General features: G+C 43.2%; 1 protein-coding gene and 1 long non-coding RNA gene across 2 annotated transcripts in view; one reads left to right on the top strand and one right to left on the bottom strand.

The window, feature by feature from the left end:
• The window catches only part of LOC138249844 (uncharacterized), a 204,604-nt gene extending 180,520 nt beyond the window's left edge, over positions 1-24,084 (bottom strand). The window contains exon 1 of the long non-coding RNA XR_011194850.1: positions 24,005-24,084. This is a non-coding gene — a long non-coding RNA (uncharacterized lncRNA). The remainder of the gene's footprint in view (positions 1-24,004) is intronic.
• The window catches only part of TMEM135 (transmembrane protein 135), a 943,226-nt gene that overhangs the window by 369,357 nt on the left and 547,446 nt on the right, over positions 1-26,423 (top strand). The gene's annotated exons all lie outside the window — the stretch shown is intronic.

Here is a 26,423-nt window from a genome sequence, read left to right on the forward strand (position 1 = left end):
AAGAATATGTCTGTCTGGTTTTGCAGAGATTTGTCATGCTGTAGCGAAGTTATTACTAGTCAAAAAGCCAAGGAATTCATATCTCTCAGAATCCCTACTACGGAGTGGCTACCTCCACTGTAATAGGTAAATAAATAACTATATATTTTGTGGGTGGCCCAAACCAGTTTGATCTGTACCCCGGTGTGGTGTGCCCCCAACCTCCTGAAGACCTGTTCTAGAGACATCACTAGCTATAAAGTAATTATATCTTTAACATGAACAGAAGGTGCAGTACTCAGTTTGTTGTGATAAAAATAAATTATAAATATGAAGGGTAAAATACGTCAACCGACTTTGGCAAATAACTAACAAGACAGATGAGGAATGCTAAATTCTTTTAAATCTGATATCAGTGAAAGCTGTAAAAAAACATTTACTTGCTTTTCTCATGGTCTCCATCAAGGAAGGTCACTGCTTGCATAAATCACAGTAACTTTGTTGAGTCTTAGATGGACTTTGTAAAGAGCAAATATGTAAAATGTCGTGAAACCAAATATAGAAAACGAGTGTGCTTGTACTCCATTGAGAATATCTGTCATGTTGAAGCTCAATGCTTAATGTAAATATACACAGTGTCCAAATCACAATATGGCAAAGAGTAGAACAAGAAATGTGTAGCAGTACACGGCAAACCTTTATGCATGCAGTCTGCTTTGTATGTATGTCAATAGCAGTAGCGGCCACTTGTCAGCGGGGGTGGTGGGGCACGGGATGGGGTATTAAAAAATAAATAAATCAATAAAGCGTACCTTTATGTTGGGAGAGACAGTTCCGTCTCTCCTTCCTCATCGGAGTCCTGGAAGCACAAGGCTTCCAGACTTCCCTCCAATGACGACATGGCTGACAACAGCATGATAGCAGCGTCGTGATTGGTTTGAGCACCCTGCTTCAGCGCTCCGACAGGGAGTTAGGGGCCTGTGCACTTTCTCCTTCCACTGTTTAATACACACGGGTGGAGAAATGCAAAGTGCGCATGACTGTTTGGCCGACCAAAGCATCATGCGCACTTATGTGCACATAGCCCTCCTCCAGCCCAGCCCTGTTCTCGCCCTAAGCCTGCTCCAGAAGAAAAATCAAATGACGATAACATTATACTGTTATCATTTTATTTTTCCCTATTGTACAGCGCATAAAGCGGTGGGGCAACGCTCCTCCGCCTTATTGGAGGAGCTTCCGCTGGTGAATAGAGATATCTTTGGCAGCCAAGGAGGTTAGTTTTTTTTAAATAATGTCTCCCCGGACGACCAACATTTTTTGTGAAACGTTAAATGTTTTGGTTGAATCCTTGGTTTGTGATGCAGCCGTAGTAAGTAGGGCAGTAGAAGTTATTCGTGGTTACTTTCCATACTTAAAACAGACTCCTTTTTGGACCAACTTCCCATACAGATTCCCTTCCAACTGAGATCTGAGAGATCAACTTAGCAGGAAGTGCCTCCTTCCATCAATAATATTGTGAAGAAAAAAAAGTGGTTGTGCAGGTCCTGAAGCTGACAAATCTAACCCGATGAACCTATACATTTTGATGGGATTCATGCACATTGTACCCAGGTTCAGTGAATGTTGGGCAACATAGTTCAGTACTCGCTCCTCCTTTCTAAAACATGAAAAATGGGAACTCACCTTGCTCCTTCAAAGTACAGCAAATTTGCCAGGAGTTTCCATAAGGAGACCGTGCAATAGAGCATGACTTAATGGGCAGAAGGATATGACAGCAAGACCAAGAAGGAAGATGTTGTAATGGATGATGAAGCTGGAAGCCTTTATCGGAAGAAGAACCCATTGAAGTGAAACTATGACTCTGGATTTCTAGTGATAATTTTGGCATGTTGTTGAAGTCCAAACAGCAAAAACAACAAGTGATGGACGGAATGCTGAACATTGTCAAACATCGTTCTTTTGCTCACCATGCCACCCCAGTTTGGACCCAGCCATATGCAAATCAGTCTTGACCCTGTTCTTCATGGGAACAGTCCAGACCGAACTGCCAAGCCAGGTCCTCACTGGACCGGAAACAAGCATCCTGGGACCAGTTTCGGGGTTTCACCCCTCATCAGCCAGGCTAGCTTGAATCCAGTGGCATGGGAAGCACGGGACCCACGTCTGGGCATACCCTTCCCACTTAGGGCGACAAAGCAAAAACAACAAGTGATGGACGGAATGCTGAACATTGTCAAACACTCACCCCCAGTCATAGATCTGGGTTTAATCCATCGTTCTTTTGCTCACCATGCCACCCCAGTTTGGACCCAGCCCTATGCAAATCAGTCTTGACCCTGTTCCTCATGGGAACAGTCCAGACCGAACTGCCAAGCCAGGTCCTCACTGGACCGGAAACAAGCATCCTGGGACCGGTTTCGGGGTTTCACCCCTCATCAGCCAGGCTAGCTTGAATCCAGTGGCATGGGAAGCACGGGACCCACGTCTGGGCATACCCTTCCCACTTAGGGCGACAAAGCAAAAACAACAAGTGATGGACGGAATGCTGAACATTGTCAAACACTCACCCCCAGTCATAGATCTGGGTTTAATCCACAAACTTTGGGCATTAAAGACCACAGAATCCCGCCCCCTCACTGACACCTCCACTCCTCGCCCCACGTGCAGGAGAGTAAGTATCCGCGTTTCTTCAAAGCTGGCAACTAATTATAAGCAATACAGAAAAACTGACCAAAAGAAGGCGGACTTTAAAACTGGTAATAGAATGATAATTTGCATAAAACATGAGTGGATTGAGAGAGGCTGTTGTGGTGGCCATGAACTCGAAGGCCAGAATTATAAAAAGAAAGAATTATAAATGCTTCCTTTCGAAGTGTGAAAACGCACAGACCAATAAATGAAATTTCCGAAATGGTTCCGGGACATTTTTGCTTCAAACAGGCTATGCTGATTTTTTTCACATGGTTTTTCACTTTGTAAATTTATAATTGCTATAAAGCTCTAAAACTATTTTCAAGAAGTATACTGTGGAGAAATCCTGCAGCAAAGTCTCTCGCGCAAGGAAAACTCTGAAGCCTGCATGGAAGAAGTTCCAGGTTCACTTTGCCCCTCTGCAAGGAGTACTGAGAGTATTCCCAATTGTTGGCTCATGGTTGCAATATATGTAAAATGCTAAACGTTTTCCCATGAAGATCAGTGCCTCTTCAATACAAGGATGGGAGCTGTTAATCACCTTTCTTGTATTTGATAAGTATCCCATTATTTCCAAGATATTCCTTTCTTATACAAGTCTAGAAGTGTTTTGCAGATGCGCTTGCCAATTTTTGCCAGATGATGGCTTTAGGAATAGGGTGCTCCTAACTTGTTATTCATCAGTAGGTCATTGTTCAACGGAAAATGTGAGTGAAAAGGTAGAAACGGATAGGTAATAATATGTCCCTATACAGCATGTACAACACTTTATTATTTACAACTTTAGAAAATATACACATGAACATTATTTTGGATGATTTTGTTTGAGCAGAAATTTGACAAACTGACACAACTGAAGTGCAAAATGGTGTGGTGTTGTGTTAAAAAAGAATGGAAGTGATATGGTACAAACGGTACCTAGCAATCTTATTCATTATTGTGCAGTCATACGAGCAGAGGCAATATTTGATGTCCTCAGCTGGCAGAGTGATGGGAAGGCCTCTTCAATGTTTGTCCACAACCTATATACTGAAAGGCCTGTGTTTGGGACAAGGCAACTGCCAGCAATGTGCTATAAAAATGTCTTAGCTAGTGTGAAGGAAAGCTATCAGTTCTGTTAAGGACACAGCGGTGAGGATTATGCTTTTCTGTCTTCACCTTATTTTCCAACAGCTTCCAGGAAAAGCAAAGAACACTCTATTTCTGTCAAAATCTCTGTAGAAATGGTAGTCCAACAACGATGAAAATCCAACAATCTTATGAACCTGTGTGTAATGTTTCTCTTGTCTTTCTATGTGCAACATCAGCCAATCAGGTAAGGCAAAGAACGAGGGGGAACAGGGAGATTAATTGAGGTCCAGTGTACACTCTCCCAGAATACTCAACACATCAAAAACGAGGTACACAGTTCCTAAACAATAAATATAATGGCACAGGTTCAGCAACAGCATTTCTTGTAGTCAGAAGTGCAGGCCCTCACACATCCATTGGATGTCATGCTTCATCATAGCGCCCACTCCACACCAGACTGGCGCTGCAATGTCTGGCGGACCCCCCTGAGGGGGCACTATGCCGGAGAACTTCAACAAAAGTGTGTGCCACAAAACGGGGTCTGGAATATATTCAAACCTACCATCAGAAAATGAAAAGCAGAAGAAAGAAACAAATTAAAATTGGTTCAGGGACCTCCTAACAGTTTGTTTTAATTTTTTGATGTGTTCAACATCAGCCAATCCTCATGTGGCAAAATATTTTGTTCCTGCTTGGATCTGCACCTGAATCCAATGTGCATTTGCAGACATACGGGACCCAGAGTGACACAGGAGGGATATAGGAGCACAGCAAAACTCCTAAAGCCACAATCTATCTATCTAGATGCCATATCCTTGTGTTCTCCTGAGAATGTTTTTTCAACTCTAAGCGGTTCCGCTTTTCTGCTTTATTGATGCTTGCAAATGGCCGACAGTGGGGGGGCGGAGCAGGCTAGAAGGTACATAGTGGACAGAGATCTGGCAGCAGAGGATGGAAGGCAGATGGAGGTAGACCGGACAATGAGTAATATCATGCGTGCAATCCACACCGGCCACTCCAGCATCTGGGCTGGCTGCTTACACTGCCTGGGACACAATCCAATCCGTTGTCTCCTGGTCCCCCTGCTTGCCTTCGTCCAGTAAAAAATCTAAGTCACTCTACTTTGCATAAAAGTCTTTACAAACTCCATTGAGTAAACATGATGCAATGACAGCATAACAAAATAACTCGGTTTCACTATAGAACTGAAAAAAAACACAACTCTTTTACTTACTCCTAAATTCCTCTGGGTGGGACTTCAGGTAGAATAAATGCCCCTTTTACCAAATGTTTCTGCTGGATTGGATAATCCTAGCGTTTGTACCATTACTAAAATAGGTATTGAAAACCTTCTTTCAAGTTAGCTAGGACTTTTTTTTTCTATTCTATGTCTAAATAGGTGAGGAGTAAACTGATGCAAAGCTTAATCACAATGAGAGGCCACATCAGTGCTTAATTTGTGCCACTGTTTAGACCGGCACAGTATTATCACAGTCCACCATATGGTGGTGCTATATGCCTTTTATCCAACAGTGTGCCTCAGCAGAGTGTTTGACAATGTATAAGCATACTTTAAAAAATAATAATACCGGATTGCCCAGGCCCTTTTTACAGCTTTGCATGACCTAGAGTAGTGCAAATTGTTGCATACGTAGGAGGATAATTGTTAATAGGTAGTGCTGGTATAGGGGCAGTGGATTGTGAAGCAACAGTGGCATCTTGAGAGTTATACTGAGCCAGGCACATATTGTTTTTCAGCACTAGGCCATATCCAGGTTTAAAGTAAAAATGTTTGAAGGTGGATTCACATGACCAGTGCGATGCAGTCAGCAAATCTTTCAATTGAGCCCCTAAGACAAAGGCTTTGAAGCTAGTGGGTCCCCTAGCGAATGGGCTCCTAGTTTTGAAACATCAATTCTTACCCATCTTATTCATCTGGCAGTTGTGGGAAAAGCCACGGGGAAGAAGTGCTTCATGGTGGATATTAACAGTTGGTTAACTCCTCGAGGTTTAATTTCCTCTGTCATGGCATCAGAAGCTTTAATGCATTGCAACACAAACAAATTAGGTACTTTTAAACTCTGGGTATGAAATCACTGTCTTATTTGTCTTGGTTCATCTAGAAACTGCAAAGATCACCCTGTGATGAGTAAACGTCCTGGTAGATAAATCCAAGGCCTGGTCAATCAAAACCCTCATGCAGGATATGAGGCAGATGAATGCAGCCAATTTATTTGACAGCTCTTTCCTCATCAAATCTCATTCCCCTGCCAAAAGAGAAACAGGAATTGTTGCCATCCTACATATTGTAATTTCTCACCTTAGGAAGAGCTAATAGTGTCACCCCTCTCAGAAATTTGTGCTTGAAGGTGTATTCCCCACAGATTCACCATCAACACACATATGACCACCTGAGATGGCCTGCCTGAAGGTACTTTGTGACCAGTAAGTTCTGCCCCCTCAGTCACTTTCAGCATGAAATTCAGGATTTGGACAAGATTGGACCCTATGGGATCCAGCCACTGTTCCATACACCAATCTGTCCATCTTCTCTAAGCTGACCTATACCTCTTAACCGTTTGGTCTGACCATGCTCTTTCGATAAATGTTGCAGCATGTGTTGAAAGGCTCTGCGTTTCCTGTAATCTTTCATCCCACAAGATGAAGGATGCCACCCTCCTCCACCAATGGATTGTAGAACCTTTCTGGTTTCAACATAATGTTCCATCAGTGAGGAAGACAGATTGGTGAATCCCAAGAAAGTTCTAGCAGAACTGGGAACCAAAACTGAGATCCCCAAACTCAGCATTATCAGCACCAGGTTTGCTTCCTATCTCCTCACCTGCAACACAACTCTCTAAATCATGGTGAAGGGTGGAAATGCATAACTGATCTGACTTCCAGTCTTGGAGAAAAGTATTGTAGCCACTACAGCCAGATCTGGCTTTCAACTGAAGTATCTGGGAAGTTGATGATCTGGCCTGAACCGCATCTTCCCATCAGAGCATTGAAGATGTCTGGTCGCAGTTTCCATGTACTGAAATCTTGAAACTGCCTAGACTTCCAATCTGCTTCTAGGTTCTGATGGCCAGCAGATCCTCTGACGTAACCCCCATTCAATTCTCCAGTAAAAGTGCAAGTGGTCCGATCCGTAAGTGCCCTCTACCTGGCGCCCCCTATGTGGTTTATGTATCATACTGCTCAGATCTCATATACATCAGCATATATCATCTCACCCTGTCCTTTCTCCAACATGTCAACACAAATGAGTTGACTTGGAGTTCCAGGCATTTGATATGCATGGTAATTTCCTCTTCCAACCTACTGTTTCTCATGGATAACTCTCCGCATCCGGGACCCCAGCTGAATCTGCTGCCATCCGACTAGATAACCTGGTTGGGACCGATCCAAAGATTGCTCTCCTGCTCCAGGCCTTCATAATATCCAGCCACATCTAGATCTCCTCCTTGGCATTTCTTGAGAGCCTTATTTGTCCTGAGTAGGTAAACCTCTTCTTAAGTGGCAAACCTTCAGTTGCTGAAGGGCCCTGTAATGAAGTGGATAGGAAAGTAGATAATGCCATGCCTGGCTAATTACCAAAGAGAAATCATTGGTTTCAGTAGAATCTCTCCGAGCTCCTTCCTGATCCTCTCCATGCTCTTTTTAGGGAGCTTTGGAGTCGCTTGGATTGAGTCTATTATGAATTCCAGGAAGGTGGTTCTCTAACTGAAGTTGAACTTTGACCTTTCTGCAATGATCACAAATACCAGATCCTTCACCGCCAACACTGCTTCCCACAACTGCCATTGAAGGCGTGAAGGGTACAGCTGCATGATCAAGATGTCATCTAAGTAAATGATCAGTCTGACTTCTCTGGTGTGTAGAAACTGTGTTGAAGACCTTCGTAAACACTAAGATACTGAGGAAATGTCCAGATACACTATTCAGTCTCCTGACCTTAAAATGTTACGGGCAAGAGGAATTTTCTCCATATTGAAGTGGTGGAAAAACCAGCAAAGTGTTGAGCTCCCGGAGGTTTATAATCAGATGATAACCTTTGTCTTTTTTCTCCACCAAAAAGATGTTGCTCTGGAGCCTTCCTGTGTTCTCCATGGCATGAGCAATTGCCTCTTTCTTCTCCAAGTCTGCATCCTCCTGATCTATAAGCTCTGAGTTCTTGTCTGAGAAGGTGGTCGACAATGATATTGAACATTGCTTGGGTAATATGTAAAATGTCATCTTGAACCATGAGACCATCTGAATCATACAGGCACCACTGGTCAGTTCCCTCCATTTGTGATCAAACAGTGCCATCCTCCCCATCACTCTACTCACCTCCTCCCCTCTCAACTCAGACATGGGAAGAAGATTCTGTACTTACCAGTGAAAGAACCTGAAGAGCTATCCAGTTCTCTGAAGGAGCTCCAAGGAACCACTGAACGTATTTCGGTCCTGCCACTCACCTCTACTGGACTGGTATCCACTCTCAGGGTCTTGATTCTGGAAATGGCTGGTAGAAAGCCCCATGCCTCACATGGACCCTCCAGAAATCTTTTCTGTCTAAAGATCTTCTTGATTAATTATTGTGCCTTGTCCAAGTATGCGAAGGGGAAACATATTTCCTCAAATCCTCTAGGAAACGTCCCTGAAGAGACCTACATGGGCTATCAACCCTGACTCTGAGATTGATAGGCTCTAGGGCAGTGCTTAGCTCCTTTTGAGTATATCACTACTTAGAATTTGGCCCGTGTGTGAGAAAACGTATTTAGTTCTCAAGATATTTAATTTATTTAATGAAAATTGAACCGGTGATGTTTCAGTTCACACAGCCCCACTGTATGTGGGAAGCAATCTAACCTTAGTTAAAATGGAGGGCTATGGCAAGTTCACCCTACAATATACAGGTTAAACAGCCAGGACTGTGCCCATGAAATTGTTCCTGATGCGAGGTAAAAGTACCAATCCCTCAGGGGGTAAGCGCTGGTCCTTGCGGCTATAATTTCCTGCCACTCACTCCTATGTTCCTCTGACAGGTTCAGGCGATCTCCAGAAGGAAATGCGACCTGACACAGAACCTGAGGGAGCATGGAGCACTGAGGCGCACTCTGACTCCCCTTTGTGGTCGGCTGTCTACATCACGCCACATGCAGTACAGAAGCGCCACATTCCTGCAGCAGAAGGGAACAATGTAATGCGCCACCTGACGGTTACACATACAATAACAATCCAATTAGAAAGTAGGAAAGCTAGACAAAAACAAGGGACAACTATTCACTTCTCTGTGTAACACACTAGGTACTCCATGTAAGGGTAAACAAGTAAGTAGGTATATGCTGCGGGCGAGGGAAATGTTACACACAGAATATTTGGACTCTGATTGGTTATTGTTGCTGGACTAGCATTTATCCTGAGGTTTTTTTGGGAAATGTAGTATTCTTTGCTTTTTCTGGCTGCTGTTTGAGAATTAAAAGAAGATAGAAAAGCATACTCCTCGCCTTACTGCCTGACCTAGAATTCAAACAATATCATGAAATAGGTTCGTGCAGGAGTTTGTCTAAAGAACCGTGCTACCATTTATAAAAACACAATATAACACTTTGGCTAGGCACGTCACTTATACTCCCAGCAGCGAAAGTTATTTCAGTAATATTTTATATTATATGGTTTAAGAGTGCCACTTGCACTTGTTTTCTCTGACAGTCTGCAGGAGGCACATTTTATGAACCAGTCACCCAGATAGTGGCCACAGTTTCTCAGCCTGCATGTGCAAAGCCTGTTGGGAACACCCGAACACTGCCACCAGTGTCTGTATATACTTGTTTAGATCTCTGCACCAAACGTATACCCCAAGTGCTAGTGCCCTTCCTCGGTACATGTTTGACTAACATGCATTGCAGCAGCAGCTCACTGTTGCAGGGCCAAAGTACCAAGTTATCACTGTTCACATCTGGCTGTTTAGTGTGGTGTTGCTGGAGCAGGCACAACAAATGGGGGCGACCTTGCACCAGCCCTTGGTCCATACTTGCTAGACTTGTACCAGCAAACCCAGACCTCACTGACATGCTGTCACTCTAGTTTTGTAGGCCTGGTGCCCTACATCCATAGAGTAGCTGCACTGTTAGAATAAAGGAGGGCATAGTTTGCACTTCCTTAAGAATCTGATGAAGGACAAAGATGCTTGACACAGAAATGGGAAATTAAATTCTGGGTAGTTGTGCCAGCACTCAGCACTGAATGATACATAGCTCTGCACACATTTGTTATCAAGAGCTTGTAGTGAATGTTCACCTCACCGTAATTACTGTCCAACTTAATCAATGAATTGTACAGTTATTTTACTTACACTTCGTGTTTCTTTAAGTAACCCGATACATGTGTTTGTTAGCTGAAACACTATTTTGATATTCGAGGTGTTTAGAAAAACATCCCTGGAGATGAATATTCTACAGCTGTATGACATTTTCTCATGCTTAACACAGCTAAAAAGTCCCTTATTATAGTAGCACCACGTGTATGCAGATCTAATTTCCCTGCTTTCAGTTTTTACTAGCAGAGAAAGTTTGCATAGGTACACACACAGGACAGTGCTCCTGCCAGATTGACTTTCGAAATATGGAGCTGTTTAGACTGGCACTCCTAAATTAAGCCTTCTGTTTTTACTTGCAGGCTTGAGGAAAAAAACGTTCTTCTTCAGTGAGCTGTCTGGGGGAAGAGTTAGTGCGGTTCTGTGATGTTTAGTTATCACATTTCTTAAACAAAATACACATTATGTTACACTAATGTTAGGGATTGTGTCAAGGTGCTGACCGATGTGTATGAAGTATGTGACTGTTTAAAATGCCAATAAATCTTAAATTGACATCTGCTTTTAGATTTTTTTTTTCTTGGCCGCTGTGTTTTAACCCTTTACTAATCTGGATTCAAACGCAAATCAATATTTTAGGCATGGCAGGTTACAGATGTGTTTCCAAACATCACATGCCCTAAAGCTAATGAGAAAACCATAAGATGTGTATATTATTCTAGGTCATTTATTACTGCATTATATGCTGTACACATAAACATAGGTGGAGTTTGCTAGGGAATACGTTCAACATGGTTTGTAAGCAAGGCCCTGCCTAGAAAGGGAAAGTGGAAGACCCCTCTAATCTGCATGCCACCTGATATCCCCGAAAGTGACATCAGTTGACCTTTCATCCTCTTTGGTAATATTGAACCAACTTTGTAAGAAGTAACTTCCATGGCGATCAGTGCAATGTAGAATAGCATAAATAAAAAGCTTCACTTAAAATTAAATAGTTATAACCTAGAGCTTTGTTAAGCGGCTAGGCATTGCTTAATCCTACTAAGCACAAAAGTCACTCCCATGCAAATACGGCTAGATCAAGGTAGGTCTCGCGACAGGCCAGTCCTAAAAGTTCACCAACTCTGGTCTCTCCTCATATTCTTTCTTCTTTTCCTTCTTTCTATTCTCGCCTCCTGGCTCCCCTTGTGACTTGATCTTCCCTCCCTCTCCACTCCCAGAGGCTGCATGGCCTGTTGCATCTCACAGGAGAAGGAGTGTCAGGTCTGTGAAGATGGGGAAGGGTCAGTTACATTTGAGTCGGAGCCTTACACAGGTTTGACATGTGGATGTTTCTGCCCCAGCCCAACCTCCAGCAGCAGGTCAGGCAAGGAGATCTTCAGCTGCCGAGTGGGAGTAACATATACTGAGAGTGTGCTGTGTAAGCCTGTGCACTGTCTGCACTGGAGACCCAACCAGGCTCCTGGCATGACACACAAATCAGCATTCAGGTTTTGCCTGACACGCTGCAACCAATCCGTGGGCTTTGGGTCTGCTCTGCTGGGCACATTAGTGTGGGAGAGCCAGACCAGGGCTATTGCTGGTGTGCAGCCCACCATGATGATGCACTGACGGGGAACCATATACTCCTGCCCATTCTGCGCAAGCCTAGAACATGCCCTGTTTATGAGCAGGCAAATAATTAAAAGCAGAAACGGTTGTAAATAAAGCTTGGCCTGCTACTACAAGGAGAGAATGCGCCGAAGCAAGGAAACTGTCAACAAAAAAGAAACCATTTGAACCGATTAATGTTACTATCGGTATCAATGAATCATTACATTTTTTAAACCTAGCAGCTTGACCATATCCACATATTGGTTTTCTTTTAAGGATGTGGTGAAGATTTACCAACAGAAATGGTGAAATATAAGTACTTTGGCCATCGTTCTAAGAACCACAAAAATCTAGAATCTGCGCAAACTGGAATTTTCTCCGTAATCGAGATTACAGTTTCCGTATGAATACAACGCACTGTGCCACTGTTTTTTCTCGCCACAAATTTCACTAGCTAAAGACTGGCAGCATTTATGCAGGGACAAATGTGTGTCTTCTGGGCTGTGCAGCACAGAACTAAGGTCTTATCTCCCCTTCCCACCGGCGGAATTCGTGACACTGTAGAGAGGAAAAGCAAGCATTTGCAATGCAATGGGTCTCGCATTTGCTCGCCTTGGAGCTGTTAGCGCTGTAAAGTCCTAACCGGACTTTTCTTGCTACATAAATTGAAAATGAAAAGTAAAACCGTTTCACATAAGCGAGCTGATTTAAAGCGCCCTGGCATGAGCGTAAAGTGCAAAGGAGAGACAGAAAAGGAAACAGAAGTTCGCTCACAGGCAAACGTATCGACAGTTATGCAGTTATTCATGTAACAGGGTCGATGTCATGCAAAGCGCTCAACTACTGCTCAGCGAGATTGCGCTGCATAGGAAATGAAAAGGAAAAGTAGTCCAGAAGCGATGCGGAAAACATGGAGCCTCGTAAGTTTTCAGTAGTTGGTTGGTGCGCTCGAAGAGGGCTAAATATCGGAAAAGGCATGGCGTATGCATGCCTTTCACTAATGAAATCAAGTAAATTTTTAAAGGCAAGTCCACGAACCAACGAAACTGATTGGCATGCGGTGGACATGGTTAAAAGCCCTAAAATCAAACCCTGTGGTAGCAGTAATTCTCCTAGCTGTATCACTGCATCATTTTACTGGGGCACTCGGAATGAGGCTCAAAGAAGCAATGCTGGGGGCACCCGGATAGCGGGGGCATATTTGTAGGCGTATTTGATAACGGATTGCATGAACTCTTTATTGTGTGGAAAAATTATACACCAATACAATTTTGATAGGAACACTAGTAAGTTAAAAACAGCAAAGCAAAGAAAAACCCAGGTGTGTGGCTTCGTAACAGGAACACCAGTGTGCAAGAGGTAGAATTACACCACAATGCAGAAACACTAAATAATATAAAATCTCAATCGTATCAGGTCAAACATCAGAAAAAAACAGTGAAAGCATTGTTAATGCATTGCGAGCATGTAAACCAGACTTCAGGTTAAAAAGATTAATAAAAAGAGAGTATGGATCCATGGCAAAGTGCTAGTGCAGGAACAGGGGTAGCAGCAACTTTTTCACAGACAAATCTGAGGCACTCAACCTGTGCGGGAGCAGGATTATAGCAGCAGTTTTTCAGAAGTTAAGTCGGAGGCATCTAACCTGTAGTCTGGACAGCGGGGAGCCAAAGTGCACGTAACAACTTTTGTAATAGCAACAATCTAAGTGCAGAAGGATGGGGTGGAGAGGGTGGACCCATAAAGATCCTTTGGTGGACATGAGCACAATCGGATGAGAGATACAATTTGCAGCGTCTGGTGGCCAAACCTGTGATTGTGATGAAAGACGATCAAGGAAGAACAGTAGGGATACATATGTGTAATTGCACTTTGAGCGACAGAAAATAGGCGTGATCCAGTGCAGTCCAAGAACTCAGTTGAGAAAGCATTATGTCAGCGGTGTTGATGGGTCAGATAACTTGACCTTTTAAAATGGATGTTGTGATATGGGTGGCATTGGGTTAGCCTCTAGTAGGAGTAGAGGAGTTGCATAGAATTATGGGAGATGAATTAGGAAAGGATTAGAAGACGTGTCCCATGCAACTGTATCTGCAATATTGAGCATCAATTCAACCTGCAGAGTTTAGTTGTGTCTCAATAAACATATTGGTGGGCAAGATTACATTTTTTCTAACCTTGATACAAGAGGAAGCATATTAGCTATCTTTTTCCCTCTCTGGGAGGTTCAGAAATCATGCTTCTCCGATATTTCTGTATCTTGTGCTGTCTAAATGAAACTTCTTCTCACTTTTTATTTTGTTTGACTTTGCATAGTCTTCACTTTGTGCTTAAGGAGCCCATATCTATTTTAAGTATAAAAGTGAGGTATGTGTGTGTCTACCCAATGATGCAGTGGCCATGCCATCTCTCTTTTTTTAGCCATGATACACAGCAGCTGCAATGTTGTACAGAATGACTAAAAAACATTGGCAAAGCTAAAAGGTCTTATAGGCGAGACCTATTGGCTTTGCTACTTCTTGTGTTTTTCCAAATGTGATTGGTGCATTTGATGGAATGCATCACATTTGCCCTATTTTCTGATACTGAACATGGACAGGAATAAGAGGATGTGTTTTTCCCTGTATGACAGGATGATATATTGCACAAGGGGTGTTTTCGGCTATGTTGTGGCATAGTTCCCACAGAGTACCAGGGCTTCTTCGTTTCGAGGTCCGCAGCCTGCGTTATCAGCTGTCATGAACAGAATCTGTCTTTCGATCTTGCTTGTTTCAATGGGACAGATGATGTGCAGTTCATGTTCAAGTTTCAAAACTTCAGTGGCACCATAGGGGTACCTTGGATAATTAATATCAAACTGTAGATTGTGTGTTAATCAATTCAGTGTCAGTCCAGAAGTCCTCACCTAAATTATGAAACTGAATTTCCTCATAAGTAAATTGCGACAAGTCCAAAACTCATCGGGTAGCGTTCTCCTAAACCTTGGGATTATAGTACCTCAGCCCGCTAGACTCACTATACGCAGATCTCTTTCTTTAAATAACTTTATTATCCTTGTATTGGTGTAGAGCTAAAGCGTTCCACAACGTTATAATATATCTAGAGAGGTAGTACATTTAAAGGCAGGGAGCAATGAAAGAATTGGAACTGTGATTTATGGATAGCAAAAGATAGAAAATAGCATAATACATTCTAGAGATTTGATTATTGACATACTGAGGTGATCTTCTAAATCAATATGTGAAGAAGATTGAGAAAATGATCTCTATTGACATACACCAGATCTGTGCAACAAACGTGGTGCTTCATGAGCCTCCAAATAGGCAGCCAACACCTTTAATATGAGTCCCATATTTGATCATACCTTCTCATTTTATTACACACCACAACAGTGAGTTTATACATTGCATGGACTGGCCAAAGCTTAGACCTCCTCAGTAGAAGAATGAATGATATTTGTAAAGCACCACAAATACCCAAAGAGGGCATCCTGGTGCTGACAAATGAATTATCCAGCTAGCCAGTAAAAAGGATCAAGCTTCAATTCTGCTCCTGTAGCATCCTTAAAATGGGCCAAAATGTCTTTCCAGAAGGCTTTGACTTGAAATGCTTCAGTTTACGCCACATCTCTTTTAAGGCACTGTGTATAACACACTGAGCAATCTAAAGGATCAGGCCAGACCTTTCCCGGTAAAAACTATACACTCACCACCATAGAGGCGGGCTCCACTCCAACACGCTCTTACAAGTGAATATGCCTAGTTTCAACACATCAAGACTGAGGTTTTTTTCTAACAGACCAAGCCTGAAAACCTGTCACAACAGTTAATTAACCACCTGTGTTATGCAAGCATGAGTCTTTAAGCTTTAGATCCCTGAGTGATCCTTAACTTTATACAACTTTGTGGAAGATTACACTGATTAATGCTACTAACACAGAAACGCGTCAAACAGTAATAGCTTGGTGGAAGAGCTTCAGGGTGCGGGGTGGAGGTCGGGAGGAGGGGAGCATTTCTTCTCAGAGAACTACTCTATCCCAGTGCTCTACAAAGAAACATCCGTCAGAAACAATTCAATAGCACGCCCATCATAAGATGACTCATTGATCAGGTTCATGGAGTAAATATGACTTGAAGAGTGCACTGTCCTTTCTCATGTACCTCATGATCACTGGCATGCATACCAGGAATGGCACACTCCCCACAATTCAACCAGAACATGTCTCACAACCTCACAAATCTCACACAATTCTTCCCACATTTAAGCGCATGCGCTCCTAAACCAAAGATGCAAATATGCCTGCATTCTGCAGGAGAGTTCAGAGTCCTACATTACCTCTCTAGCGGCAGTTATGCACATGGCAGGTAGGGAACGGCGTAACTGGGGACCAATGGAGGTGGATGGCTAGCGGGATGGGTGCATCATTAATCCATTCTTTTTCTAATTGTGCCAGATACCAGGTATTTTAAGCGATCCTGTGAAAGTGAGCTCTGTTATTGGCTATTTTGATGCCTACAGTTTTAATTCGATGAGGAATACATAACACAGGTGCCTAAATACGATAAAGAGGTTGATCCTGCTGCTCTGCTCGAATGGCTGAGAATCTCTCTAGCTCCCACTAAGAAGGTTTGCTGTTTAGCCGCCATTCTGACACAGAAACATCCATTAACCCCTACTGTAAGCTATTACTAAGTGCGTTCTGCCGCATGTTGCACGTAGAGGGCATTTTCTAGCTCCTGTGCCTCACTCCCCGCAGTGCTGCATGTGATTATGTTCAGCAGTGACTACTGCACTCCAGCCTAGCCTTCCTGTTAAGACCTTGTGACTGAAGTCAGCACAAGACCTCCATCGCTAGGAGCTGACTTTCAGGTGAGAAGACCACACTGACCCTACCCTGTTGTGCCTGCACTAGCCCCCGCAAGCCAAAGGGGTAACTTCATGCCACTCTACTTGGAGCAAAAGGACAGTGAACCCCTTAGCAGCTTTGTTCTCAGTACCTGAATACCGGGATTAGCCACTCTCTATAAATCCTGATTGGTTCATTGATTGACTCAGCCGCAGGTTGGTTCACCTCTACAATGGTCACAGCAACCTGTCTGTACCACTAGGACTTTACCAAACCTGGCAATAAAAGGCCGACACACCTGACGTTGTAAGCTCTCAAACTGCCTCCCATTGGTTGTAGGGTCGGTAACTGAAATCCGTAGCAATGCTGAGAGTTCAAACCCCGCCTCTCGAAGAAGTGCGTGAGCTGGAATCATCTACATCTCGGTTATCCTTAATGATTCCCCCTCCAAAAACAGTGCTTTGAAGCAGCTAAAGGAGGACATCAGCGCTTGGAAAAGAATGAATATAAATTTTACAAAATCAGAATGTATAGAATTGTTGATATACTATGTTAGTGTAGTTTTTGTTGTATAGATGTGTGGTTTTTGCTTACAAATATCGTACAACGCTTCAGTGACCTATCTGGGTCTGTGTAGCTTTACTGAAGATGTTGATCAGTTTGTTTAACCTGGCAAATCTGTATGTTTAAAGATGGGTGTCAGCTCTTAATCCATCGTTGCAGCAAGGATTGATCATGCTAGCCGTCATTGGTTTGGCATTTAGAGGGAGGCGAAGTTCTCCGAATCTGGTCAATGTCTTAAACTTTGTCTTCTCTTCAGTAAGCTAAAAATTGCGAACGAGGGCATGCACTGCTTATAAACCTAAAGCTTGGTGGAACACATTAAACCTGGGCAGTCTGTAAGCTCTGCTAGAAAGTCGACTGGAAAGTCCAGAAACTTTCACCTAACTAAAACTATTGTGTAGAATGCAAAACTTTTCACCGTCGATTAATATTTTGTCAGTTCATATGTTTGAGCCGTCAAATTGATAGATTATGCCAAATTAAACATTTTGAAATTCTATTGTTATTTCAGATTGTACAGTGTCCTGCCCTTTTATCTACAGTAACTAAACTCTTCCTTGGATCTCACCCTTCTTGCCTTTGTTCAACAGGATACACAGACATAATGAGTGTGAGCTCAAATTAACACATATATAGCTATTCCTGCAAACTGGTAAAGTTTGTTCCATTTCTCACTCAACACATATGTGGATAGTACCAAAGAAAACTATTTTAGGTCTGACAGCTTTGTCAGTGGAATTCCTTTATACTTGACACCATTCCTGTCCTTCAAGCCGAAATTAGCTTTTATGTACACATTTTTTAAATATATTTGTTTTAATTATATATTTTTATTTTTCTGTCTTATTGGCCTCATTACATCGTCATGTAACTTTCTGTGACTTCAAATGTCAAATATGCAACTTCCTTCCATTGGTGGTTTCCCTGCCTGTGACCCTGATTGCGTAGTTGTGTTGATATTGTGCACTTTTTGAGTGGATAATGGGTGTGACTCATAAGAGGTGAGCAGTTCTATTGAGGACTCTAAACGTTTTTGTGAGCAACAATGAGCTCTGCGGGGTAGGTGGGTTCTATCACAGTATATATGACCAGGTACCGCTGAGGCCTCCCTCCAAATCCCACACCCACAACCATACCCAGCATGACACTACTTTGTCTTGGACAAACCACAACTCTTTGGGTTTAGGGGTCGTGAACCCCCATTTGTATGTTATTTTCAAAACACACAAATCAATCATCAATCCACAAACATATACCCGGTAACCCTCATCATAATTACATAGTATTTATAACTTTTTCAGATGTCTAGCCTTAACAGAGTACGCTAATACATTTAATTTCCTTTCATTAACTAAATTGGTTCCTACATATCCAAATATCAGTGGCTGAGGATGAGATCATGATTGATTCCTAAGCCAGTCTCTGTCCCTTCCCATGGCTAAGAGGCCCAGGGGTAGCATCTCCATAGGGGATCATCCTATCCCCTCCCAAAAAACAGTTGTGTGTGCACCCTGTAGAGGAGCCTCGCCGGCCCACCAGGTTACCTATCTCGGGCTCCTCCTCCACCCTCAGACATCCCCACCCCCAAAAGGCCAGTGCTAGCTTTAAGACCTTTGCACATGCACGGTTGGTTGGCCCTAAGGACCAGGTGCCAGCGACCGCTCGCAACCCCCATGCCCCTGATGAGAAGCACAGCATACTCAATTACAATAAAGAGTAACAGATACCAAGTAGCTGCCATTGCCAAAGGTGGGTGGATGGTTTCCCGTTGGGCTGCTGATGCACACTCTCTGGTTGCAGTTGGCTAGTGGGAGCAAGAGACCGGCTCGACGACCGCGATCCCCTTTCAAAAGTGCATCATCTCTATGCAAGGCTCGGAAGCACTGGAGTGCTTCTGGGGCCGCCCAGTTTCCCCACCAATGCCAGAAGCCCTTACTGAGGGGGTCGGGCGCATCGTGTCCTCTCCTCCCCTGTAGCTCCTGGCCCGGCGTGGTATGTGGGGCCCTCCCAATGGGGGAGGTTGCCCCGTACAGAGGCTGAATGTAAGATAAGGTTTCAGCTGCAGTACCTTGAGGCCACAGAATCACTTTTGACTATCCCTTCCTCACTTAAGGAGAAGTATGTACATTTTCTGAAAGGTGTTCACATTTAGAGTGTTGAGTTATACCCGTGAAGGAGGGGAAGTGGCCTGATTTACCATGTTTGAGTTACCTGTCAGTTAGATATTCTTTACAGAAGTTCCCAAAGCCCACTGTACGTTAGCCATAGGTACTATATAACAACAGCAATTGTTGCGTAAACTACATACTTGAAGCATTTCAGGTTGTTTGGCTTCTCACAACCAATGACGATCCAGCTTTGGGACTTAACTCGTGAAAGAAGACCCTTGCTTGGTGGCACATTAATACACGGCTGAGAATAAGCACAAACCAACATCTATTCAGCAGGCAACAGCTATAGTGCATGTAGACCAGAAGTCTGAACCCCCCCCCCCCCGCAATGGGAAGCAGCTCATTCTTTCATTGACTTTTTTCAGAGTTTAATTTCAGACTTAGCAGATTTTACAGATTTGATTGATGATAATAATAGTGTATTTTTGTTTTCCACGTGTGACCAACTAAACAATGAATTACAAACATAGAAAACATTTCAGCAAGTAAGACTTCCAGTGTTTAACAAATAAAGCGTAATGTGTGTTGGACTAACCAAAAGGGTTGTCCTTGTACACATTTTATAGTTCTTTTTGTTTGCAGTGTGGGGACTTCTTAAAATATCATACATCGTGCTTCATATAGCAGGAGTGTTATTATTACATGAGTATCTTGAACAGGAGGTGATGCTGTTTCAAGGGTATGGTGTTCTGAGGACCATTGAAACCTAACTACGGAAGTCAGGATGTGATGACAAGTGGCAGGTGCCTGCAGTTGAGGCAGTACTACAAAAAAATACCCATACTGTCGCTGTACACAGGAAATTAACTGATATGTCTGTAATAGCGTGTTTTTGTAGTCCAGTACTGAAGCCAGTATTAGAACCTAGGTCTCCAAGTTCAGGAGGTCAGCGCTTTAGTCACTAGGATACATCTGCTGCTATTTTCTCGAACAGTAGTTCTTTGTAACCAAGCTATTTTTAAGGTTGTCCATTTCTCATCCTGCTCTTTTCGCATATCTTCTTTGTATCCTTTTAATTAAGTCATTTAACTTGACAAGCTATTGCTTTTTAGGTTCTTTTGCATCATACATGTGTATTGTCTAATATATTTTAGGGCATTTTAATGCTCTACTCTTTGGAGTTGTGTTTTGTAAGTGCCTCTGAGAAACCATTGTCTACTTTTGTTAATGGTGGAGTTGAACGTTTTTGTGGGAGTTACATGCAAGGGCTAAAAGGAGGATCTTGCCTTCCTATTATTGAGGACGAATGCAAACCATCATACACGACCTGGGTCCGGAGATGGCTAGGTCAAAGCCTCTTTTTTTCCTTGTTTTCTTCCTTTCTTTCTTCAAGGCATTTGCACAGTTTGAAGGACGACATTTCCAGTGTACTGCTTTTTTTCCAGTTGACTTATTTTACTTACCTGCATGATTAAGCTCTGCTAGCTCAACTTCAAGCTCTAGCTGTGCTTTCTCCAACGCACGTGGTGTGTCAAAAACCAGCTGAGTTTAATGACAGATTGTTGTATTGTGATGGGCCCTTACATTCTGGATGGACCATCACTCATCACGCCCCATGATTTTCAGTCTGTCCGTGGACCATCAGCTGTAGCACAGCCCCAATGATACAGGAGTCACACAGCGAAATGAAAGAAAACAAAAAAAGAACATAATCTTTCCTCATCCACCCCTTCCTGGGATATTCTATCAGTTTAGTTGGCACTTTCCCTTTGACTCTTGACCTTCAAGAAACAACTTTCGACCCTTCTCTTTTCTATCCATCTCCCCTCTTCTGCGGCCATCTTCAACCTTCTCTGCCGTTTAGCTCATCCCACCTTTAAAGTAAATCGAAGCCTGCACCACAGAGCTCTCCCATTCCTGTGTTTGCACGAGGCATCCGCACCCTTGTTGTTCATTTTTTAATCCCAATCACTTTTTAAACTTTTATTTCATGGAGCTGTAACCTTCAAGTCTCAGCCCATATTTGGCTGACATTTGTACATGCCATGAAAGATGGCTTACTGAAGTGACTTTTCATACTGTAGTCTGACAGAGGATGTAGTACAGCAATCCCATCCGTTTTTTAGACACAAGAACTTTCATCTGAAAAAATAGCCAATACCTTATCAAAGTATGAATTCCTTGCATGATAAATGTATCTAATTGTACAATAGTATACTTAATGTGGAAACAAGATGGTAGATCCAGAGAATAGTACTTCTACCAAAACTGAATATATGGATCGAGAGCTCCTGCCTGTGCATTTGAAACTTGAAGACCTAGGAAACAGGTCATGAAGGCCTGATCTCCCAAATATCACAATCCCAGAAGGGGCTAAGGTGATGGCCCTGCCATCAGCACAACATAACAGGTTAAAGAGCATTTTCTAGTTAGCAACAAATGGAACATTTGGTCAGTTGCAAAATTCATTTTCAATTTCTTTCATATATCCTGAGAAAATCTGCTTCCCTGAATGTTAATTGCACACTTCAGGAAATATTTTTCAACAAGCTTGATTAAAATTGCATTTTCAACCTCACCCTGTCCATTTTGTTGCTTGCCTTTTCTCACCGTTCCGCCCCTCTGTGTACTGTTGCTTGCCCCCTCTTACCTCACTCTGACCCCTCCCACTCTGTCTCACATTGTTGCTTGCCCCATTCTATGTTGTTTCTTGCCGCCTCTCACATTCCAGCCCCATCTCGCTTTGCTGCTTACCCCTCCCAACCCCATCTTGCATCACTGCCACATTGTTGCTTGCCTCCTCCACCCTCTCCCACGTGTTGCTTGCTCCTGCCTACTCCTGTGTGTTTTTGCTTGCCCTCTCTCATCCGACAGATAAAGAGCATTGGCAAACCCAGTAGGTCTTACCTACGCTACCTATTGGCTTTATCAGTCCTTTTAGCCATGTTGCATTGCAGCTCAAGATGCTGTGCAGCATGTCTATAAATTAACAATAACAAAAATGCTGTGATGAGGCAGGCGCTAGCTGCATCCTAGCGCTTTCTTTTTGATGTGCAGTACAGTGAAAAGTATTGACAAAGGCGATACTTTGCGTAGACAAAATCTGTTGGCTTTGCCAGTGCCTGTCTACCATGCAGTGCGAAGGGGAGTAGCATACAACAGCAGCACATGTTCAAGACAACAGGACGCCTTACAAAAGTCCATGGGCCATATATATGAACACATTTTCCCATAGACATAGAATGGATAAAAGCCTTTGATAAATCTGGCCCCATGTCTTTTTTGCAAAAGGGTGTGTTCTGATCGAATCTAGATTGTTTCACATTTTTGCAGAGCAGACTGCAGGAATTCCATCCTTCCTTTTAGAACCAAGAAACATTTTGCTTTCTAATTTTAGAGCGCACCATAAGACGTACCAGCAAAATCTACGTTTGTTCATTTAGCAACAAGCATTTGCAATGCAGTAGGTCTCACATTTCCTTGAGTTGGAGCTTTTGGCGTTGTAATGCATAACTGGACATTTCTTGCCACTTAAATTAGTCAACCCTGACGCATAATTTGGTCTTCTCTGCCACATAATTCCAGTAGCCCTGCAAATAACTAAAGCAATTCCATTTACTGCAGAGACTGTTGCTCTGATGACCTTGAACGTGTCTTAGATTGTTTTTAGTACCGTTTTCTTTTAATTAATTTTTAATGTGGGTGATGTTAGGAACCGTTACTGACATTTTCAAAGGAATGTTGTGTTTGTTTCATGCAGCGTCCATAAAAAAAGGATCTTCAAGACCAAAACAGGACCTCACATAAGAGAAATGTGAGGGTGTCGCAGAGATTATTTGCAGTAATATTAGTGAGCTGCTGCTATGTTACAAGTATTGAAAACACACATCACTATCCCTGAATATCAGATGTAAACACATTAAGAATTTGGACTGGTGTGACTGTGCATTGTCAGTGACTAGGTCAAAGAGGGCGAGAAAAAGTCGAAATTGGATCATAAATTCAAATCTGTTACGAACAGGGGCCCCCAAAATACGTTTGGCTCAGGGCCCCCAAAATCCTTAAGATGCCCCAGGGGAGAACTAGGGGAAAAGTATGGTAAATGTGGTTGCACAAGTAGGGAGGTGGATTAGGCTGCAGTCCCTGACAGAGTATAACTTATGAAGATGGTTCTTCTCCTGAAAAGCACTCATTAAAGAGTTGACGTGGAGCTTTACATGGGGCAAAATTGAGTCATGATGGCTGACATCTCCTTGCTGCTTCTACTAAGAAGAAATTGGAACTGGAGGGATGACTTTTAATCCACGTGATAAGCTTTATGCTGTGTAAACACACTTTTTCGCCCCATGCTTTCAGTAGCTGAAACATACTATTCTATGGTAAGCGGGCACATGAGAGGGGCTTAAGGGGCAGTGGAAAGAGAGAGGAATGCAGATTTGTAGGTGTAGTAAGAGGGATAAAACACATTACTTTGTGAAATGAAGTTTTTTCAAACAGAGATAGGGAGAGAGTGTGGACACGTTTTTTTGCCTGTGTGTAAAATTCCTGGTGAAATCAGACAGACACTGCACCATCCCCGACTGAAAGCACCTTTCCATGCCACAAAGGATAACAGGATATACATTTTAAAGCGACTTCAAGTTCGACATCTGTGTGACTTCTTGGTGCTGGATGATTTATGGCTTAAAATCTTCTCCAAAATCATTACGGTTATTTTGCAGTTTTAAATAGCGCAAAGTCGACCGGTAGGCATCAAAACGGTTTAAAGGAGCACCAATTGTATTACGCAAGCACAGATTCATATTTTGGAGGTACGAAAAGATTAAGTAAATTGCCCAGACTCACGGAATGGTGAGCCAATGCCAGTACTCAAACCTTGTTCACCAGTTACGAAGGGAGCAGCTTTGGCCCTACGCCACATTTGAGATACCTGTTGACGGAGAGCATGAATTACAGTGGGAATGCTTTGGATAGCATGACTCAAAAAAACAATAATAAGTAAAGCATATGAAATGTAATCAGGAAGAACATGGTTACGTTAACACTTTTACACGTATAATATGCTGACTGAAAAAAACCTGCACCATTTACCATTCTAATGTGCATGAAGCAGGGAAGGGGGATAGTACCACGGGCTGTCCCTAGGTATCCTTTGGCCACATAAGGTACTGAATCCTCCACTCTTGAATTCCACACATCCCCAATGACTTTCAGGAGCTGTGCTGAAAAATGAAGAGCAGCTCCCTGTTTTTTTAAAAGTTTTACACTGTGTATTCAGGTTATGAGGGAGGCGAGACAAGAGTAATATGCTGGCTGACAAAAAAATAAGTAGCAACATCCTGGAAAAAGCTAAAACTCGTAGAGAGTGCTAGATTAAGTAAAACATGTGAAATGTTTTTAACCATACCAGCGGACACCCTTATTAAAGGTGAAATTACCAGTAGTCCATTAGTTTTTTTTTATTGAGCTGGATCTCAGTATTATCCAGTAAGCTTTATCTAAGAACTCCCTCTGGTATGTCCGAACCCAGAGGTTGAGTCCGACCAGGTGGCAGAGTCCTACCAGAGTGGGGAAAGGTGGTCAATGATGAAGCATGACACAATTAAGTGTGTGAGACTACTTCCAATAAGGAGGAATTCCCCACAGGCTCATCAATATAATAGATTCTCTGAGAAACTGGTATTGTCACGGTTTTGGACGGGTCTGATCAGGACTCTGGTTGGGGCACCCCTTGAGGTCACAGAATATCCCAAAGAGGTAGTGTACTGGGGCAGAGGAACAGCTAAAGGCATACATGGGAAGGCCAGCTATGGACTGGCACAGGAAAGAAAAAGCAGAGCAACCCTTGTGTGAACAAACAGGAAATGGATTACTAATGGACTGCGGTTGTACACAGGGTAGGGCGCAGAACCTCCCACAGTGACAGGGAATGTCAATGCCTCAGTGAAGTTTGCTCTTACAGATAGTCACACCACAAGCCCCATAGAAAGGAGGCAGCAGAAGTGATTCGGTCTCTAGACCCTAGAGCACAAACAAGGATAGTACTTACATACACAGCTGGAAACACAGTGGAGATTCCTGGAAAACCAGCAATAGCACACTGTCACTGTTAGGCACGAAAGACAACGTATAACACTAGACAAGGATGGGGGCTGGAATTGCCTCCTGGAGACCAGGAGTCAATCCCAGTATAAAAGGATGACACTTATATACGGGTGAAGGCTGATAGAACACTTACCAGACACAAATACCCAAGAAGAAACGGAAACAGGAGGAACAAACTAAGAGCCAGATGCAGGAACTGGGAACAGGCGAAGGCTGAAGCGAAGGCAGGAACAGGACCGGAAAACAGGGCGCAAACGTCTGGCTGGAACAAACAGGGACAGGAATGGTAAACAGAGAGCAGGCTCTGGCTGGAACGAGCAAGGAGAGGGCTGGAATACAGGGAGTAGGAATAAGCAGTAAACAGGACTGGGGAACAGAGAGGAGGTTCAGGCTGTAACAAGGCAGGAACAGGGCAGAGAAACAGGTAACAGGTTCAAGCTGGAACAGGAACAAGACTGGAACACCATCCGATAAAGGGTCTGTAACACAAAGGAATCGAGCTCCAATGCACGACGAAGGATCTTGAGGAAATGTCTGCTTATAAGCCGTTCCAAGCTGCAGAAAACCCCAGGTGGAATCACATGACTGGGCTGAACAGGAGAGATCTCAGGTGTGTGTAGTTTCAGACACTCGCAAGTCCTGGAGGAGAGGATCCGGTGAAAAGGAGCAACTGGATTTCTCCCATAGAAAACAATGTAAAACAGAATCCAGGCTTTCCTGACTACAAGGCTGTGCATTATGGGATTTGCAGTCCCAGGAAGCAAATGTAATACTACAAAAGCATACCATGGCGAAAAGAGAAACAAATGGGAGTCAGCAAGGGACCCTAGATAAGTGTTCAAGGTGATTCCCAGGCTTCTGACAGTCCCCTTACAGCGCCCCCTAGAAATGGGACGACAGAGTCGTAACAGTTATGGTGTTAGGGTCACAACCTGAATAAGTGTGCCCACAACAAAAACATTCTTCACCCTCCACACCTTTTGTGTGTATTGTTTAGTTTTGGGAGGACATTTGGAGGGGCATATACCTCTCATCTCTCCCTTTGTGTTTCACATGAAAAAAACCTGCACCATTTACCCTTCTTATGTGGGCTAAGCAGGGAAAGGGTGCAGTACCACAGGCTGGTCTTGGGTGTCTCTTGGGATCTCTTTTAGCCACA

Source organism: Pleurodeles waltl, chromosome 8, assembly GCF_031143425.1.
Source record: "Pleurodeles waltl isolate 20211129_DDA chromosome 8, aPleWal1.hap1.20221129, whole genome shotgun sequence".
Classification (NCBI taxonomy): domain Eukaryota; kingdom Metazoa; phylum Chordata; class Amphibia; order Caudata; family Salamandridae; genus Pleurodeles; species Pleurodeles waltl.